The 20433-nt window shown below is 38.1% G+C and overlaps 1 protein-coding gene across 4 annotated transcripts in view; it reads right to left on the bottom strand.

Moving 5' to 3' along the window:
• STARD13 (StAR related lipid transfer domain containing 13) overlaps positions 1-20433 on the bottom strand; it is a 531510-nt gene that overhangs the window by 423189 nt on the left and 87888 nt on the right. The window contains exon 2 of one of the 4 annotated variants that reach the window (XM_073894704.1): positions 13956-14103. The exons of the other annotated variants lie outside the window; for them this stretch is intronic. The gene's annotated coding sequence lies outside the window, so the exon portion shown is untranslated. The remainder of the gene's footprint in view (positions 1-13955; positions 14104-20433) is intronic. 4 annotated transcript variants of the gene reach the window in all.

Raw genomic sequence — 20433 nt, 5'->3', positions numbered from 1 at the left:
AGAGAATGTCAAGTAGACTCCACGCTGAGTGTGGAGCCTGATGCGGGGCTCCATCTCATGACCCTGACATCACCACTTGAGCCGAAACCAAGAGTCTGACTCTTGCACCCCCAGGCGCCCTGCATTCATTCATTCTTCACTTACTTGCTCACTTAACCAACAGGGTCACTCTTTCAACAAGAGACTTGCTGAGCACCTACAATATGCCAGGTGCTGGTGACCCCAGGATTCATAAGGCAGTCCAATGCAAGATACAGACACAAATGACAATTTAAATTAAAGGCAGTTTTCAGACCATTCTCTTGCCCTACTAATTTCTGAACTAAATTTGGTAATTTGTTTTACTTTTCTGACCAATCATTTATTCATCAGTGTCATTATGTAGTTGGAAAAAATAATTTTAAATTCTCAAAGCATTTTGAAAGGGCGTTAAACATATCTAGTTCTTGAAGATGCTTTGAGGGCTTAAAATTATTTTTTCCCAAACTGCAATTAAAAAAAAAAAAGGTTCTTGGCACTTGTATAACAGAGCAATATTATGGAAAAGAGTCCTTTACAATTTAACATATGTGACTTTTAGAGTCTAAGTTTGGAATTTTGTATTCATTTCCCTTTTAAGACCTGCGTGGCTCCTGTCAGTAACATCCTCCTTCAAGAACTTTCGTATTTGTTCTCATTTCAGCAATCCTAAGGCTACAGAACTTCACTGCAGATGTCTTAGGGCAGAATTCCATGTCTCCAGAACTCTGGCTTGTCATTCACAGGCAGCCATTCACCTTGACTTCCAAATGTGAAGGTCCAGCCAGTAGGGAGTGTCTGGAATAACACTGTAGACTTTTTACTTTAAAAAACTCTCTCTGTCCAAACTTTACCTTATTTGTATTTAAAACAAGGGATGAAATGCCAATTTGAAAACTCATTCTCAATAAAAATGTTCATTTGCATGTGTTATGTGCATGTATCAGTAGATCGTGGTGGGATCCTATATCTCCTACTAGAATATAAGCTTTGGTGGGGGGGGGTAGGGAACTTGCCTTTTTCCACATTGTCCTCAATAAGGTTTTCTAAATTGAAATGGTATCTATGACAACATAAGTGAGGCATGACAGAAGAGAGAGGCATTTATATTTCTAAATCTCATTCACCACTGTCATCAGAACAAATTTAACAGTCTTTCTTTCCAAGAAAAAAATAATCTATTTGATATTCCACTGTAATCATATTCTGTGAGAACAATGAGTCCATTCATTTTTCAGAAGCCACACATGGCTGTGCGTATGAGGAGCTCCCTATAGTCAGGCTCCACATATGACAGTCATTAATCTAGTGATGACATTGGAACAGGAAAAAATTAATTTCTTGCCCTGAGATAGATGGAGAAGAAAAAAAAGGAAAAATAAAATCTATTATTTGGACAGCTTTAAGCTCTGACCTACTTAAGAAACCTAATGCAATAGTGATGCTCATTCATTGATTAAATTCTTTTCATATGCATTTTCTATTAATTGTGTACTTTATATTCATACTATACATTAGGCTCTTATGTCCACATTACTAATATTAGTAATTAAAGATCCGCCAGCAGCCTGCTGATCTTCAGCAACATGGTTTTGAATCATAGGAAACTTAATATCGCATATAATTTGTCATCCATGTTGATTTTTTTCTCCCCAAAAGTTAATCAGCATTAGTTCACTTTATTTTAGTTAAAAAGCAACAAAGCCAAATGGTTTGATGTTTTTCATTAGCTTTGAGACCAGTAGATAGATCTTAAAATTTGGCATAAAGAGATGAATTTTTAGTTATTCATGCATATGGATCAAATCTCCTTTGGTATTCAAAAAATAAAAATCAAGAAATGGTATTCAAAAATAACTTTGCATCAGTATTTAAGTCATTGTATTATGTCTTATGTTTAACCATTTGTTTTTGCCATCATTTACCCCAAAAACCAAAACATTATTTCAGACCTGAGATCTGGATGGACTGGGAGTCATGATTAGAAAGAGACCCTATATTGCTTAGGAGACTGGGAATGAGAGAGAATTCTACGGCCTCATATCCTTGGGCCAGGGATCAATTGTTTGTAGGAGAATGAGAGATTCCAGACCTGCATCAGAGATGTGGTTGTGAGCCCAGAGAATCCAACATTTTGGAACTAGAACGTTTTTTTGAGGACTTAATATTTTATTTTACCAGGAGAACAACAATGAAATTAAATACTTGCCTAAGATCACAGGAATTGTTAATAGCTAGCTCCTGGTTCCTCACCAGGCCAATTTTCTGGCACCAGAATACTCTAAGAACTTAAGAAACTTATGCATTGAAATAGTTTTATTTGGCAAAGGAGGTTTTCAACATAATTCAACAAATGTTTATTGAATACTTTCTACTAAGTAGGGCTAATGCAGCCGTAAAGCACCAGTCCTTTCAAAAAACTTCCCGTGTGCACACTGGAGTGGATCAGAAAGAAGGAGGAAAGCTAGATCGGGGTTGTGGAGTTCCAAACTTCTTGGGGAGAGGATGGAAGGACAGTGGAACATAGGGATGGTGATGGGCAGCTGATAGAGGAATGGGAAGAGGTCTAGAGATGCTCAAGGGTGCAAGGGTCCATTTACTAGAGCTAACGATCTGATACGTGTGTCACTAGAAACTATGGCCAATGACTTTCAACTAGATTGGGAGTGATTCTTTAAACCTCAGACTCTCAGGACCTAATCTAAGCATTTTACCATCCAGTCTGCACCCACAACCTCCAAATTCTCTCTTCTATAATAACTAGACTCAGCTGATATCCATCTGCTGATTGAGCCCCATGCCAGTCTTGCCCAATAAAGGATTTAAGGAGCCATGCTCAATTCTAAGGGGTCACAGCCTAAGTTTCTACATTTTATGAACTTGAGCCCCAAACACCAATAACTGTTTCTCCCTGGTCCTGAGACCAATTTACTTAAACTGCCCCCTACTACACATATCCCATTCTCTGGCTAAGATTCCTATGTCAGGAATCACCTGCTCAGGATGTCTCATCTCTAGAGAGGGGACTTCTCCCATACCCAAGGTTGACAGAATCCCCAGTGGCAGCTGCCTGGACTCTTCACATAACACCTGCTTCTAATTCCCGTAATGTCTTTCCATCCAGCACAAAAATGCCCATTATGTTCTCAGCCTTGCAGAGAAATCATGGGCTTTAGATTTAGGAAGACCTGCCTATTGAGCGTGACTGGAGAGGTCTCATTTGAAGTACTGTCTCTTCCAAGGCTCTGTCTACCTTAATTATCTCATTTCTGGTTGCACAAAAGCTAAAATAACCTCTAGGAATATGATTTGCTAAAGCAGTAAAAGTTAGAGTTTGCTTTTCACCAGACATTAGTAAAATATTAGGATCACTTTTTTAAATTAGTTGTTACATGGTAATAATATATGCATAACATAAAATTTGACATTTTAACCATTTTTAAGTGCAGAGTTCAGTGGCACTAAGAGCTTTCATTTTGTTGTACAGCCATCACTACCATCCATCTCCAGAAGTTTATTAACTTCCCAAACTGAAACACCATATCCATTAAACACTAACTCCCCACACTCCTTTCCCCATAGCCCCTGGCAGTCTTCATTCTACTGTGTCTGTGAACTTGATGAGTCGAAGTAGCTCATAAGAATGGAATCATACAATATTTGTCCCCTTGTGACAGACTCAGTTCACTTAACATACTGTCTTCAAGATTCTTTCATGTAGCAGCAGGTACCACAATTTCATTCCTCTTTAAAGTCTTTAAAGCTGAATAATATTTCATTGTGTGTATTTACCACATTTTGTTTATCCACTCATCTGTCAATGCACACTTTGACTGCTTCCACCTTTTGGCTATTGTGAATAATGCTGCTATGAACACGGATGTATAAATATGTCTTTAAGTCCCTGCTTTCAATTCTTTTGGGCACATACCCAGAAGTAGAATTACTAGATCATATGATAATTCCATTTAATTTTTTGAAGAACCTCCGTACAGTTTTAAAATGACTTTTTAAATCTGATGTTGAACAACAACATCTTGCCACCCTCACCTCTTCATAGATATATGTACTACAGAGATAACAATAAAATGAATTTGAATGCATGTGTACTAATTAGAGTTTCAAGAGAATGTTGTTTCATCATCTATGAAAGAGAGCTTAAGTGTGTTGAAGTTTGGGCAAATAAAAGTGCATGAGAGTCAAATAAAAAGTGGAAAACCTCTATCTTGTAAGACCTGAATTTGTGGATATCTAGAGAACATGTCAACTATGGAAATTCACTAAATGACTTTCATAACCTCTCCCTGGCATAATACGTTTTAGATAAAGATACGATGAGTTGAAAATAAAATGGATCACTAGATTTAAATGGTTTTCTAAAACAGACAATTTAAATTATAATGAAAGCAGAGTTTGAAATACTACAGAGTTATGAAGGAAATTATTAATATATAAAAAGTTATCCTTAATTTCAATTATACCTAAGTCTTTCTAAAAACAGTGAAGATCTTCAATCTAAGATAAATGAGATGTGCATATATAGATGAAATCTACTTTAAACAGATGACTTAATGTGTACCCTAAAGAGCAGATTTATTCAGGGGAACTAAATACCCAGTTACAGTTTATTGTGGAATAATAAACCAGCCATTTGGAAAAGCCTTGTTGTGTCAGCATGGTATGGATTTCAGCAATTAGGAAATGGCTAGATTTTAAATCCCAGTGATTTAATCATACCCTAAAATACTCTCCTACAAATTCCTGCAAGACAGCTCTGTTAAAACAAAGAAACAAACGAACACAGGTTCTAACTGGGTTTCTACAAATTGTGTTTAAACCACCATTAGAACAGGCAATCCTTTATCCATGTACTATTATTCACTGTTTGGATTGTATTTCTCTTTGAGATTTGTAGCTTGAGTTTGAAATCAGATGCTCTTCCAGGTATTAATCAACTGACTAAATTCCAAAAACTCTCTGCAAGTCACTATTTAATGTGTGAATTAGTAATTTTTTTCTAGGCTATGATGTATTAAGCTGATGGCTATCGTTATCATTAGGTATTACTTGTATATGGAAAGTATTCGTCATAGAAAACTGAGAAGTTATATTTGTTTTAATAGTCTTATTTCAAAGGCTAATTATTGGTGTTTTATTTCTATTATGGGCAAAAAGCTCCAATAAAAGGGTTAAATCATCAAATTATATTTTTATTTATATCTTATTTAAAAGTGCTTTATTTTATGGGGTGCCTGGGTAGCGCAGTTGGTTAAGCATCCCACTCTTGGTTTTGGCTCAGGTCATGATCTCAGGGTCATGAGATCAAGCTCCACGTTGGGCTCAGTGCAGAGTCTGCTTGAGATTCTCGCTCCCTCTCTGCCTCACCCTCCCACCTGTGCGCTCTCTCTCTTTCTCTCTAAAACAAACAAATAAATCTTTTTAAAAAGTGCCTTATTCTGCAGACTTCATTACATCATGGTTTTGCTCATGAACCTAAAGATATAACATAATGAAATGTCTATAACCTATATATTATTACTGACCCTTAAGCTAATGTGTTTCTACATTCTTAGTCAAGAGAATTATCAGAAGTCTTCCCATTTAGTCCTACAACCTTTATTCTATGATGTGGTGGGTAGTGCAGTAGGCATTGCTAAAACATAGATAAATGAGATTTGATTCCTGTCCTCAAAAAGCTCAAAATCTAGTCAGGCAGAAGTTGAATCAATGTTGATGATCATTAGTTGATTTGATTGCCGTATCTTATGGAGAGAAGAATAAATGAGTGTCTGAATAATGCTATGTGTTCTACACCTTTTCTTCAATAACCTGCCTTTCACTCGTGCCATCTTTCCACTGAACCCCAGCCTCTAGGGCACTCCTGAAATGGCCATCAAGGGGCTTATAATCTTTTCTACCCTGGCTTACATCAAGGTCCTTTTCTGTTAAGCCAGTATTCACAGAGTTTCTTGACTTTGACCCTCAGATATTCTGTACCCTATAACGCCCTCACGTGACCCCCTTTGAATTTTGTCCTCTGTAGAACTATTGCACAGTAAGAGAAAACACCCAGTTTGATGGGTGTGAATGTCCCTGGAACATTTGGTTTGATGACAGAAACAAAAGGATAAAGGATAGAGGACCAAATTCTGATTCAAACTGTCCTTGAATGTCTCTGAAGGAAAACTCATTGTTGTGTCCTTAGTTAGGCTACACTTCAAATGAATGATTTTTGCCCATTAATATCTTTTTGTTCATTCATCTATTATATTAATAGTATATTTTATTATAATTATTTGTTTATGCATCTATCATCCCTATTAAAACCAAGGTCTTCAAATGTAGAGATAGTGGTGGTGTCATAGAACATGAGAGAAAAAGTTTTAGCTTTCTCATAATTTCCATCAGTAACTTCTACCCCCATATGAACATAACTGATATTTTCTCAGCCTTATACAAATACTGAATAAAGACACTTTCAGAAACACTTTGCTAATTTTTAAATTGACCTGTAACATACAATGTAAGTTAAAAAACTTCACCTGAAATGCAAACAGCTTAATGACAAGTTTCTTAACTCCTAAATCGTCATCTCTAAACTTCTAGACAGAAATTCTGGAGGTACCACCAGACAGGAGCTGGGTATTTTCCTCCCTTGGATTACTAACTTGTAAATCTATGCCAAGAAAGCAGGAGCCCTTCTTAAATGTTTCCTGAATAATTCATAATCATAATACATCTGGATCTCAAGAGCTTTCTTTCCTTTATAACAAACTAAGGAAATAGTCACGATTTGCCATGATGTGAGACAGTTTCTGGGAGTGATATCTACGAGGAGGGAATTTCAATTGTGGGAACTTCAGTTAAAAAATCATCCAGTGGTTTCTCTTTCAACTTCCCCTCAGAAACAGCCTCATTCTTTTCATATTGTGCTTGGTTTTATTTCAAGCATACTGACCCAACTACATTTATTTTTGCCTTCATTGATTTATTTGAAAAGCAGCAATTAAGAAAATATTGCATACCAGCCTTTAAGGTTTTCACATGTTCTATGAACCCTCTCTGCACTGATAATACTCACAACACTGGGACTAGACCCTTTCTGTTGGGGAGCCCAGAAGCTTCCAGAGAAGGACGTATCAAATTCTTTTCTTTAGCTAAAATCAAATAACATTTTAGAATTTCAGCAAAAAAGTCCTACTCCTTTCTTTCGTTTATGGACACTTTCCTAATTTCATTAGTTACTTAATAACATTATTCACCAATTTCCTTATTAATAATTAAGAACTCATTCCTAGAAGCTCAGGTGAAGTTAATTGGCTCTACCCTCCTCATTAAGCTTTTGGAAGACACCATGGACAAAAAATCCTAAATCGCTGTGCCTTGACAACCACAAACATTTCCCCAAGGCCTTTTTATGTAGCAATTTAGATCAAAAGCAACAAAGTTTGAGAAGGCAGCGCACAGTGATTAACTGAATTAGCAATGAGACAGGAAGAGACAGAGAGACATAGAGACACACACAGAGACAAAGAGACTCTCAGAGAAGACTTTTCTTTATAATTAGAATGCAAGCTAATAAATGTGGAAGGAATGGATAGAACTAACAAAAAAAAAATCACCATTCTGCAATTCTCCATTTTAATAAACGATTCCAAAAAGATCAGGGTCAACAATGGATGCTAAAACCATTGGCCAAAAGGTCGATTGAACAAATTGAATGTTCATGTGATCTCAAATATTCACAATGCAGATTATTTACAAATTACAAATGGAAAATATGCCCTGACATTTGGTAATCATCATCTTAACTAGATGATCAGACAGCCTCACCAATAGGGAAATCTTCTGACTTAATTTGCTTCCTGATATGGTACAATAAATATACAGTATTACATATGTAGTTTTCTTGCTAAAAATGTTGTCTATATCAAAATATGAAGAAACAGTCATACACATTCGGAGTGCATTCTGAATGGAATTTTCTAGAAGATACTGATCTGAACTCAAAAAAGTCAGTGTCATGAAAGAAAGGAGGAAAGAAAGAAGGAAAGAAGTATCAAAAGCAAACGTATAAGGGCGCCTCAGTGACGCAGTCGGTTGAGCATCCAACTCTTGGTTTTGGCTCAGGTTGTGATTCTAGGTCATGACATTGAGCCCCATGTCAGGATCCATGCTCAGTGTGGAGTCTGCTTGATAGTTTCTCCCTCTCTTTATGTCCTTCCTGCTCATGTTCTCTCCCTCTCCCTCCCTCTCAAATAAATAAACAAATCTTAAAAAAAAAAAAGCAAATGTATAGTTCAAATCTTGATTGGATCCAAGATTTTTAAAATCTATGAAAGAGAGTATTAAGACAATTGAAACCATTTAATTATGGACTATATTAGATGATAATCTATTTAATTCTTATGTGTAGTTGATGGTATTTTGGCTAGAAGAATATCTATCTATAGATATAGATATAAAATATAAAATGAAAAGTCTTTATCAATGAGTTGCTAATTCTTAAGTAACTAAATAGTTCAGCATAAAAATGTGTATTTATATTTTACATATGTGTATGTAGACACATATATACATATGTATACATATATCCACATATGTAGAAGAAAAGCAAAAAGGTAAAATGTAAACTTGTGTAGGTGAAAGGTATATGGTTTCTATATTTTATTTTTTCAACTTTTCTGTAGGTTTAATTTTTCAAAGTAAAAAGTGGGGAGGAAAAGACACAAGAAATCAACTTTTAACCAAGAGATTTATAATCAATTTACTGTAATAAAAATTATAAATTGCCTTAAGGGGAACAAAAAAAGCCTGGTTTCTCCTGGCTCTCCTGTTTAATAGATGTGTGATCTTAGATGGGTCACTTAGCTTAGAAATAAATTTCTCTAACCTATAAAGTAAGGAGATGATGTTCATAAAAAAAGGACAAAGAAACCAAAGGTATCACAAAACTTGTGTTTTAATATCTTCCTTTACGTACTATGGTATGAAAGGGAAAAATGCTGAAATTATCATCACTCTCCTCTCCTCCCTTTTCTTTCTCACAAGTAAAATGTGCATCAAAGGAAAATGTGACTAGCACCTTTCATTTTTTAATAAAACAGGAATTCCACAACTCTCATCTTGTGGTTGATGATTGCCATGTGCAGCTCAGGAGGTGATGGAAGATTTAAGGTAGAAAAACTAGAAAATTGCCACCCTTATGATTGTTTCTATTGTTGAATCACAATAGAGAATAAAGGTTAAACTCAATTAACCGTTTTTCCCATGTTCCAAAGAACGTTTTTTATTCTGCTGTGGCCAGCAGACCTTGATTTCTGTTGCTAGGAAACCTGGAAGGCTCTTTTAGTCCTCATGGAAACCATGCTTAATGCAATCACTTTGGCTGATTATTTATTGGCTGTTTGGCTTGATGCCAACTCGAGGAAGGTTTACTTCAAACCTTTGCAAGGTAAACTAGTAGGGGCAAACTGTGCTAGTGTGGGAGCCTAGCATAGGCTGCCCCCAAAATATGCCAAAATGGCACATGGATTATTTTGAGTTAAAGTTACTTAAGAAATAGCTGATGTAAGAATATTCTGACCCTCTTTTGTTTCCAGAATGAAAAAATAAATCTCCCATGTGAAAGGTACCCTCTCTGCACCAGGAGGTACAGAGATATCTTTATCATCAGAGAGCAGGAATTTAGGACTGAAAAAGCCTATTGAAGCAAACCTGGTTACTTTTGCTAATTTACTACCTTAGTCCAAATTCAGTTTAGAATTCCTTACTAATTAAAGCTCCCAAACCTAAGTTTTCTTTATCAGTGCCTCACAGATTTATGCTTCTTTGTCTAAAAAGCATAAAAGCTGCCCACCTTGGTCACTTCCTAGGTTCCATAGTATGTGCAAATCAAATTTGATTTTCTCCTGTTAATTTGTCTATGTCACTTTTCTCTTAGACCAGTCAGAAGAACCTTGAAGGATAGAGGGAAATTTTTCCTCTTCAATACTAGCCTCAAGGGCTTCTTGGAGGTCAGAGAGGGTAGAAGGACAAAGGGGAAATACCCCTCCCTCCTTCAAAAAGGGGAATTCTACTTTGATCTGCTTTAATGTTAGGCTCCATTTGAAGATAATGTTTCATTGGGAGGTAGGGAGGAATTAAAAAAAAAAAAAGCAGTTTGAAAAGCCCTGATCCAATCTACAAACAAACAAATAAAAATCTCTGAGGACTGGGACGCCTGGGTGGCTCAGTCATTAAGTCTTTGGCTCAGGTCATGATCCCAGAGTCCTGGGACTGAGTTCCACATCGGGCTCCTTGCTCAGTGAGGAGCCTGCTTCTCCCTCTCCCTCTGCTGCTCCCCCTGCTTGTGCTCTCTCTCTTTCTGACAAATAAATAAAAATCTTTAAAATAAAAAAAAATTTTCTGAGGACTAACTTACTCAAAGTTACATAGCTCATAAACACCAAGGCTGTGGATTAAACTGGTTCCTCTGACTTTAAATCTTTCCATTATCCCACACTTTCTGTTGCTAGGATTGAGCAAACAACATAACTACACATACAGTAGCAATGTTTAAAGATAATATCAGAGTATTACAAACAATGCTCTGTGCTAATGGATTTGAGAAATTTGACAAATGGATGATTTTCTGAACAGTCCCAATTAAAGTGTGGTCAACTGACTGGTCTGCAAATTATTTGTGACCAGTCTGAGATGAAGTAAGTACAGAAATTGAGAGTAAGTACCTAGAACAATGAAAGTATTTTTTATACCACTGCAACATCCAAGCACATAATTTCATATTTTACAAAAATATAGGTCTGCAATGAATTAAGAAAGTCTGTCTTAGAAAACTATAACTTAACAAAACTGACTTAAGAAGAAATAGACTTCAGAAGGAAAAAAAAATGGATTAATGGATCAAAATCTATCCCGCTAAAAAATCCTCCATTCCTGGGGCACCTGGGTGGTTCAGATTGTTAAGCAACTGCCTTCGGCTCAGGTCATGATCCCGGAGTCCTGGGATCGAGTCCCACATCGGGCTCCCTGCTCAGCGGGGAGTCTGCTTCTCCCTCTGACTCTCTTCCCTCTCATGCTCTCTATCTCTCATTCTCTCTCTTTCAAATAAATAAATAAAAAATAAAATCTTAAAAAAAAAATCCTCCATTCAAAAATGGCTTATATGCAATTTAATGAGGCCTCATTTAATGAGGCCAGGATAATTTCATACCTGAACTAGAAAAGGACAGTTCTATTTTACTAAAAAAGTAAAATAAAATCTTACAGTCCAATCTTTCTTATGACCATAAATACAAAAATACTAGATAAAATATTAGAAAATCAAGCCCTTCATACATTATGATTAAGTATTCAATCTGTATATCCTATTAATACATCACAATATTGACAGTTTAGAGGGAGAAGTAACAAATCATTAACAGATGAAGAAAACCAAGTACAGAAAACAAACAAGCAAAAATTCATGAAAAGAGAAAAATTACTAGCACACTAGAAAAAAAGGAACATTTTTAAAAGGTATCTTTTAAATCTGTCATGAATGTTAACAGCAAAAATAAAACAAAACAATGCTCTTTAAAATCAGGAATGAGGGGAGCCTGGGTGGCTCAGTGGTTAAGTATCTGCCTTCAGCTCAGGTCATGATCCCAGGGTCCTGGAATCGAGCCCCGCATCAGGCTCTCTGCTCAGCAGGAAGCCTGCTTCTCCCTCCCCCACTCCCCTGCTTGTGTTTCCTCTCTCGCTGTCTCTCTCTCTGTCAAATAAATAAATAAATGATCTTTTTTTAAAAAAAAAAATAAAGTCTATTTAAAAAAATCAGGAATGAGAAAGTTTTCCAGCTATCATTGTCTCTTTTCTGATGGTACAGATGGGAGTGGAGGAAGAGGGAACAGGTATACTGATTAGAAAGGTAGAACAAAACTTTCATCATTGACATTACTGTCCACATAGAAAAGCCTAGAACTTATACAAATTATTAGAACAAACAAGGAATTTTGGATTTTTTTTATTATGTTATGTTAATCACCATACATTATATCATCAGTTTTTGATGTAGTGTTCCATGATTCATTGTTTGCATATAACACCCAGCGCTCCACGCAGAACGTGCCCTCTTTAATACCCATCACCGGGCTAACCCATCCCCCCGTCCCCCTCCCCTCTAGAATCCTCAGTTTGTTTTTCAGAGTCCATAAGGAATTTTGGATTTTATTAAGATACTGTGTATAATATAAAAATATTATTTGCATTAGTATAAAAAAGCAACAAATAGTCAGATAATATAATTTTGGAAGATATAATTTATATTAGTAAGTTGATAAGTTGTCTAGAAATAAATCTAATAAAAGTGTGCAATATTTCTAAAAAAATTTATAAAATTCTTTGAAAGACATAACAGAAGACTTTATTGATAGAGAGATGCATTATCTCCATGGATGGAAACACTCAATATTATAAAGATGTCAATTCTCCCCAAATTAATTCATAAATTCAATATAATTGCACTCATCTTCTCGCCAAGATTTTTTTGAAGATCTGGACAAGCTGATTCTGAAATCTTATGGAAGACTAAAAGGCCAACAAAAGCCAATAAAATCTAGGAGAAAGAAAAGTAGTAGGAGGAAAGGGTGGAGGAAAAAGATAAATAATTTATTCATAATAAGACTTTTGATAAAACTATTGCAATTTTAAAAGTATAGAAAAATTGATCAATGAGAGTATCTAGAAAGAGACCCACAAATACAAGGAATTTTGAAATATGACAGGTGATATTATAAAACAGTGGGGAAAAGGCATACTTTTCAATGAATCATATGGGATAATTGATTATCCATATGGAAAGAGACAAAATTAAGCCCTACTTCATGATACAAAAATTCACAATCCCAGATGGGCATGAAGACTGAAATTAAAAACAAAAACGAAAACCTTAGAATGAAGCATGGAAGAATCCTTAGCATATCAAACTAAAGAAATGTTTTCTTTTTTCAAAAATCATAAAATACTAGTAAAACATAGAAAGAAGATTAATAAATTCAACTACATTAAGAAGTAAATTTTAATCACATTAAAAATTAAAATTTACTGTAAACAAAGTAATGAAGCAAGTCATAGACTGAGAAAATCCATGGGAACAACATATAAATCCCAAACTCTATAAAGAATCCCTACAATAACAGTACAAATGTAAGCAAAGCATATGAACAGGCAATTTAAAAAGCAAGAAGCACAAACAGACAATGGCATATGAAAATACACTTAACTTCCCTAGTTATCTGGGAATTGAAAAATAAAACAGTGAAGTACCATTTGAAATCATCAGATCAGCAAAACATAATCTGTTGACACCAAGTTTTGGTGAAATGTTACACATTACGTGGGATTGTAAATTAGCGCAACCTTCTTGGGAAGTAATTTGCCAATATTTGGTAAAGTTTAAATTGGACTATGGTTCAGCAGTAGTACTTCCAATTTATTGAGAGTCTGCCTCAGTAAACACTAGACATGCATGCTGAGATGAACGTGCAAGCATGTTGATTATATTCTTTGTACTACAAAGAAGTGGGGAAAAATGCCTGCCCTTGAATAGATTAGGTTTTTAAAAGACGTTTTTATTTAAAGGAATATTAAACAACTTTACAGCTACATTTACCAATATTCACACTGATAATATTTCAAAAACATTGGGTTGAGTACAGAAGTAAATTGAAAAAATATATGTAAAATACATCATTTATGTAAATTTAAAAAACATGCAAAATCATATATATATACTTATGAATAAGAACACATGGTAAAAGTCCTAAAAATCACCTGGGAGTGATCCATACCAACTGAATTTAGGAAGTACCCTCTGGGAAAGGAAAGGATGAAGGTGGGGCTTTATTATAGCTTTATAAAGCTTCATTTCTTTAAAAACAAACACACAGGGATACCTTGGTGGCTCAGTCAGTTAAGCATCTGCCTTTGGCTCAGGTCATGATCCTGGGGTCCTGGGATGGAGCCCCGCATCGGCTCCCTGCTCAGCAGGGAGTCTGCTTCTCCCTCTGCCTGTTGCTCCCCCTGCTTGTGCTCTCTCTCTCTCTGACAAATACATAAATAAATAAAATCTTTAACAAAAATAAAATAAAAACAAACACATGAACTAGCAAGGTCTGTTTCCAATAACACTAACACCTAAACACCTTGCTGATTGGTACCAGTGTCATATTATTTGTTGTACTTTGGATTGTTTATTGAAAAATTACTCATTCGATTATGCTTTTTTAAAAAGAGATGGGGATCAAAGAATCGTTCACACTCAGGGACATAGCACTTGACTCACCCGAAGTCCCTTTTCAGCCTCGAGCGCACTGCTGAAAAGACTTTTTAGCAGAGCACTTGGCCAAGCCTGGCCACTGGCTGGCAATGGATGGAAACCACTCTGCCTTCAACTTACAACAGTGACAGACCAGAGGCCGCCCCCCGCCCCCTGGGCCACTAGGAGTCATCATAAAGGCTTATCCCATGAGGTACCCACTGGGGCTTCAGTGGCTTGGAAAACCCAGGTGTTTTGTTTGATTTTCATTTTGTTTGTGTTTGTCTTCCCTTGCAGGTCAAAACGAAAGCAGGAAGGAAGGTAAGAAGCAGGTCCTTCAACATGCCTTGCCCAGAGAGAACCTTCTGGAGGGTATGGCTGAGCCCTCTGCATTTGCTCCTGGCAGCAGGGGCTCTGTCCATCTCCTCTCTCGGGAACACTGGAAGGCCTGATCTAGTGTGAATGAAAGGACACAGTAGTCTCGAAAAGATTCGTGGCCAGATATCACAACACACAGGAAGTTATAAGAGAAAAATCATTGTGTTTCAGCTTCTCCCATTGACCTTTTGTGGGTGAGTTTTTGGTGAAACAGCAACATCTTCTAAATGCTTGGAAGGATGGTTTTGTAACCTGGAGGAGAGATGCTGCTTCTAAATATAATTGACATGGCTTTCCTGCCTCAATTCGGGGTATCCGTTTTCCACCACATAATCTTCCTATTGTCCACACTGATTCCTGTTTGGTTTGGCAGGGTTGCCTGCTGGCAGGCTTCCTCGGTGCCGAATTCTCCATACTCTGCTGTTCAGGGATTACTGAAATAACAACCAGCTTTCCCCTCCCTCTCGGAACAGGAGCCAAGTGTGACACAAATTGTGAAATTTGTTTCTGGTTACCAAGAAAACTTAAAGAAATCTCAACGAAGCAAAAAGGTCGACAAAATTCTTTCCAACATTTGAACAAAAAAGGTATTTTTCGGGGCTTAAATTTATGGAAGTCGATTCTCCAGCTCCCAGCCAGACTTTCAAACCTCCTATTCTCTGCACTACATTATTTAAACACACTGTAAATAGCCTCAGTTGCTCTAATAGTAGCTCCATATTGTGCAAGACGGCCATGGTCTGAAGACCTTCTTGAATCTGAAAGGCAGAAGTTCCGTTTCTGGCACATAAACTTGAATTAGGGCTATGGTAAGACTGCCAATGAAGTCCACATTTTGACAGCTAGACAAGCAGGTCATTTATTTGGAAAGACTTTGAATCCCTTCCCAGAGTAAAATGCAGTTCTTTATACCCAGCAGGCTTAGAAAAGCTTCTTCACGACTTGATCAGCGTCCTGAATTTTAGGGTGTTAGGAAAGTATTTCTGATGACTTGGAAGTGGAGGAAAGATGGAAAAACTGGGCCTGGAAAGAAAGCCACCTGGGGGATCCTGCCATAGTATTTTCTAACTTCTGTATTGAGAGAAGGTTTATATTGTTTATTGAACATATTATCTACTTGTGACGATGCCCCAAGTCTGAGAAGAAAACACAAAAGGAATGAAGAGAAAACGGGATATCTGAAGCCTCCTGGATAAAACTTATAAAACCCATGGGCATCCATCAAACAACCATCTGAGTAAATATTATGCATGGGGTCCTGTGCTAGGTTCTCAGGGGATAAATATGTCTAAGACTCATTTCTTGCCTTTAAAGAGTTTAGGGAAAGCAGTCTAGATGGGTAGAGAGAAATAGTAATGATCTCATTGTGTATGTGTTCTGATAGTAGTGGTTTTAACCAGGACTGGGAATCTCCACACTCCCCTATTGACCTGCATCTGCTCTGTTCTGCTTGCTGCTTATAGGTCTCTGTCAATCACTTCTGGACCATTGGGCTCTAGCACTTTTCTCCACCAAGACAAGTAGGGAAACTCCTACTTCCCCAAACCAGCTTTTTTGAAGGAATGTTAATGCAGAACTATTGGGCTCTTAGTGGCATAGTTCTTTCCACTCATAATAGCCCTCCCCTTCTAGGGTGCCCTGTCAGGTCCTCCCCTAGTTCCAAACAAAAAGACATCCCTTTCTTAAGACACTTGGTTTTCCTTTGGCAAAAAATTGCAAAAATAAAAACACAAACCAAAAAAAATAGTATGTGCAAATTTGCTATGCAAATAATATCTTTCTGTGTGTATTCTTGTTCAGTGCACAACCTGATTGGCCAGCCACAGTGATCCAACACTACAAGACTGGAAAGAAGCTGGGTCAGAGGAAAACCAATCACAGCTTCCCCCTAAAAACATCTACTTCCTGCATCATCCAAGCCTTGCTGCAGAGAATGGACCATCCTTCAAGACTTCTCCACGGAGACTTACTTTAGGGATCCCATTTTCTTTTTCTCCTGTCTAGCCCCCCTTCTGGAAATATACCATACACCCCGGCCATCAGACAAACCTCTACATGCCTTAATGCAATTGTCTCATTCAAATTCTGCCTCAAAGAACTCCTGGGCTGGGCATTCCCCAAACTGGGGGCCAGACTTTTGAGAGCACATGAAAGACCCAGAACAGTCCTAACTTCAGAGGTTCACCTGGACTTACCCCCAAATAATCTGTTATTCAAATAAAGCAGTTAATAAATAGCCTAAAACGTTTCTTCTGGTCATTTTTCCCTCCAGATCAGAAAGAGCTCTTCTGAGCAACTTGAAAGTTCAAGTTGAGTTTATTAAGTATGAGTCCTAATGGGTCCTTCCTCTTTTTCTCAGTAGTGCGTTGAAGAGAAAGGACTCTGCTAGATACTGGCATGTGTTGGGGCCGAGGGTTAGGGACAAAGATGAATAGAAATGGTACCTGCCCTCAAGTAGCAAATAGAAATAAGCATACTTCACATTTCTAGCTTCCAAATTATTTTCACTTGTATCAACACCCATAACAGCTTTGAGAGGAAGATATTTCAGGTGGGACCGGCACCTGAATCCTCTGCTCTAAACCGTACCCTTCCCCAACAGTGCAGGCAGTCTCTACAGTTCAGAGAGGACAAAAGTGTGATTAGTGTCCCAACAGTAGTACTAACAGAGTTGTGGGCACAAAGGAAGAGGAGATGATGTCTTGAGAGTGAGGTGAAGTGAGGCAGGTGGCGTGGGGTACAGGGCAGCTTAAGGTGGCATAGGTGGGCTTGCAACTGGCAAGTCTGAGGGGAAAGAATCGGTGTGAGGAATGGCCAGAGCACAGCCAGACGGGAAAAGGGAAAACTTCAGGCCGTGTTGAGAAATAGTCAAGTGTGGCTGGTGTGAAGGGTATGCAGGCACAGAGACTCTGAAGGGAGAGTAAGATAAGGGGGGTGGCGTCAGTCCAGGCTGCTGAGTGTACGTGAGTGCAGGAAGCACCGGCAGCCGATGGGGGTGGGACAGCTCAGATCTGGGCTTGGGAGGAGTGATGTTAATTTAACAGTAGGGTGAAGAAGGAATTGGCAGAAGGACAGAAAAGGACACAGAGACATTTCCAGATACTATCCAGGCCAAAGTAAGAGGTGGGGGTCTTAATAGGTTAGTGACAGTGGGACCAGAAAGCAGGGAGAAGTATAGATGACAAGAAATGCACCTTATATCTGTTTTTGGAGGTTCAGAAGAGGACTTTTAAATGTTCGTAAATATATGCATTAAGCAGTCACATTCACTTGCACCAGTGGCATCCTTTTTTTTTTTTTTAAGGTTTTATTTATTTGAGAAACAGAGAATGAGGGAGAGATCACGAGCTGGGGGGGGAGGGATGAAGGGCAGAGGGAGAAGCAGACTGTCCACTGAGCAGGGAGCCCAGTGAAGGGCTCCATCCTAGGACCCTGGGATCATGGCCTGAGCTGAAGGCAAACACTTAACTGACTAAGCCACACAGGTAACCCTGCACTAGTGGAATCTTATTTGTCAGAATCTCCTTTGTGGGAGCCAGTTAGATTTTTAAAAAATTAAGCAGATTGAAACAGAGATACTCTGACAAAAGAGAGGTGTTTGGGCACCTGGAGCTGCGGCTTCCCCAGGTGCACTCAGGCTTAACTTGAAAATAAAATCTCAGGTGGTATTCAAATACCACCTAAAAATTTCAGACTCAGGACTCAGGAAGATGTCTGGTCCCACTGAGACAAATTGGCCTTATGTGCATTTTACATATTAGGGATTCGGCAGTGACCGAGTCAGTCTCTGAGCTCAAGGACCTTATAAGCTACTGAGGAGACATGCAACAAATACATGTGAGCAAGTAATACTATTAGATATAATCAGGTCGTATGAAAAAAATAAAATAGGGTAATGTGGCTGAAAGCAAAGGAGGCAAGGCAATCTGAGGAGGTGTTATTTGAACTGTGACCTGAAAGACAAGAAGGACTAAGTCCCACGTAGATCTGGGAGGTGTAAATTTTAAACAGCGGGACCAGCAAGTGCCAAGCCCATGAACCTGGCATCACTCAGTGTGTTGGCGGTTCAAAGTCAAGGCCCATGTGTCTGGGGAATGGTGAGTGAGTGGGAAAAAAGTATAGCAGATAAGGTTCCCTCCTTTGGCAAGGGGAGATCAATAAGACCTTATGGCTGGGGGGTAATGAATGTGATTTCATTCTGAATATTTTTGGAAGCTGTCAGGGGAATGAAATGATCTGGTTTGCACTGTTAACAAGGCTCGCCCGGCTGCTATGTGAAAAAATGGACTTGAAAGGAACAAGAGTGGAAGAAAAGAGGTCAATTAGGCAAGAGAGGGTGCTGATAGGCTACAGTGGAATCAGTCAGAGAGCAGGCTTTAACTGAGTTAGAGATATATTTTGTTGAATCAACAGAACTTACTAATAGATTTGAGTGGGATGTTACAGACCAAGAGTAATCCACAAGAACCCCTGTATTTTGGTCTTAAACCATTTGGTGGACAGCGGTGCCATTTACAGAGGATGAAAAAGCCTTGGATGGGAGCTGATTTGGCCTAGGGCATGGGTTGGGAGGCTGGATAAGAATCAATAGTTCTGCTTTGACTCTTAAGTAACAGAGATTCAAGAAGAAATGGGGAGTGGGCAGTTGGAAGCTGATGTTCCAGAGTAAAATTGGGCAGGTGATACTGATTTTTAACTTAAAAGAGCAATCAATAGTATCTCTGGGTGCTTACTGTGTACTCAGCACCACTGAAAGAAAAATGTTTTCCTTTGTCAGAAAAGTGCTTCTCTCTGAGAACTCCTTGAATAGTCCAGAGCTAAGGCTTTGCCTTTGGGCAGGATAGTGAGATGGAACACCCACCTGTTTCTGAGAAGAGACTTTCCAGCGTAACCATCTGGCATCCTCTGCAGAATGCCAGATCTTTGGCACAAATTTGTCTTTAAAACAACAACACAATTAAGCTTCTGTGAAGCATGGTGCTATGTAAATCCACCGTGTTAGAGATATCATCTTGACATCTAGGTATCGTTCCAAGAGAATCACACGGCACCCAAACAAAGGCCTTTCATTGTGGCTTGTGTTTAACCTCAGATGAAAATAGCTATGTGGGAAAACAAATTTCTCATAGGGGGTGCCTGGGTGGCTCAGTTGGTTAAGCGGCTGCCTTCGGCTCAGGTCATGACCCCAGGGTCCTGGGATCAAGGCCCGCATCGGGCTCCCTACCTGGCGGGAAGCCTGCTTCTCCCCTTCCCACTCCCCCTGCTTGTGTTCCCTCTCTTGCTGTCTCTCTGTCAAATAAATAAATAAAATCTTTAAAACAAAAAAACAAAAAAACAAAAAACAAATTTCTCATAGGTTGTAAGTACTATTCAGACCATTTAATACTTACTGGGTATCTATAGGATCTTCAAGTGTTAAATTTCTTAGAAACAACTCTTGATGCTACCAGTCCTTAAATGAATCAGCTTAATGTTAACAATGTAGTACTGTCATGATTTGTATTATTTATGTTGTGTTGTATTATTTAACATTTTCTAACTCTTCAGAGGCAGCTATGCCAAGCATTTTAAAGACACATTTCTTGCTAGAATTAGAGAAAGAAGGAAGGAAGGAAGGAAGGAAGGAAGGAAGGAAATCTTTAAGGTGAAATCTATAGGGACAGGTAGTATGCTGGTAGTTTTAGGAGTTAGTAACAAAAGGATATTAGACAATTACAAATTTCTGCTTCCCCCACATA

The sequence above is a fragment of the Callorhinus ursinus genome, unplaced genomic scaffold (genome assembly GCF_003265705.2).
Source record: "Callorhinus ursinus isolate GAN/ISIS: 27379988/994484 unplaced genomic scaffold, GSC_fseal_2.0 scaffold7, whole genome shotgun sequence".
Lineage (NCBI taxonomy): Eukaryota > Metazoa > Chordata > Mammalia > Carnivora > Otariidae > Callorhinus > Callorhinus ursinus.
This window is presented reverse-complemented; position numbering and strand designations above follow the sequence as displayed.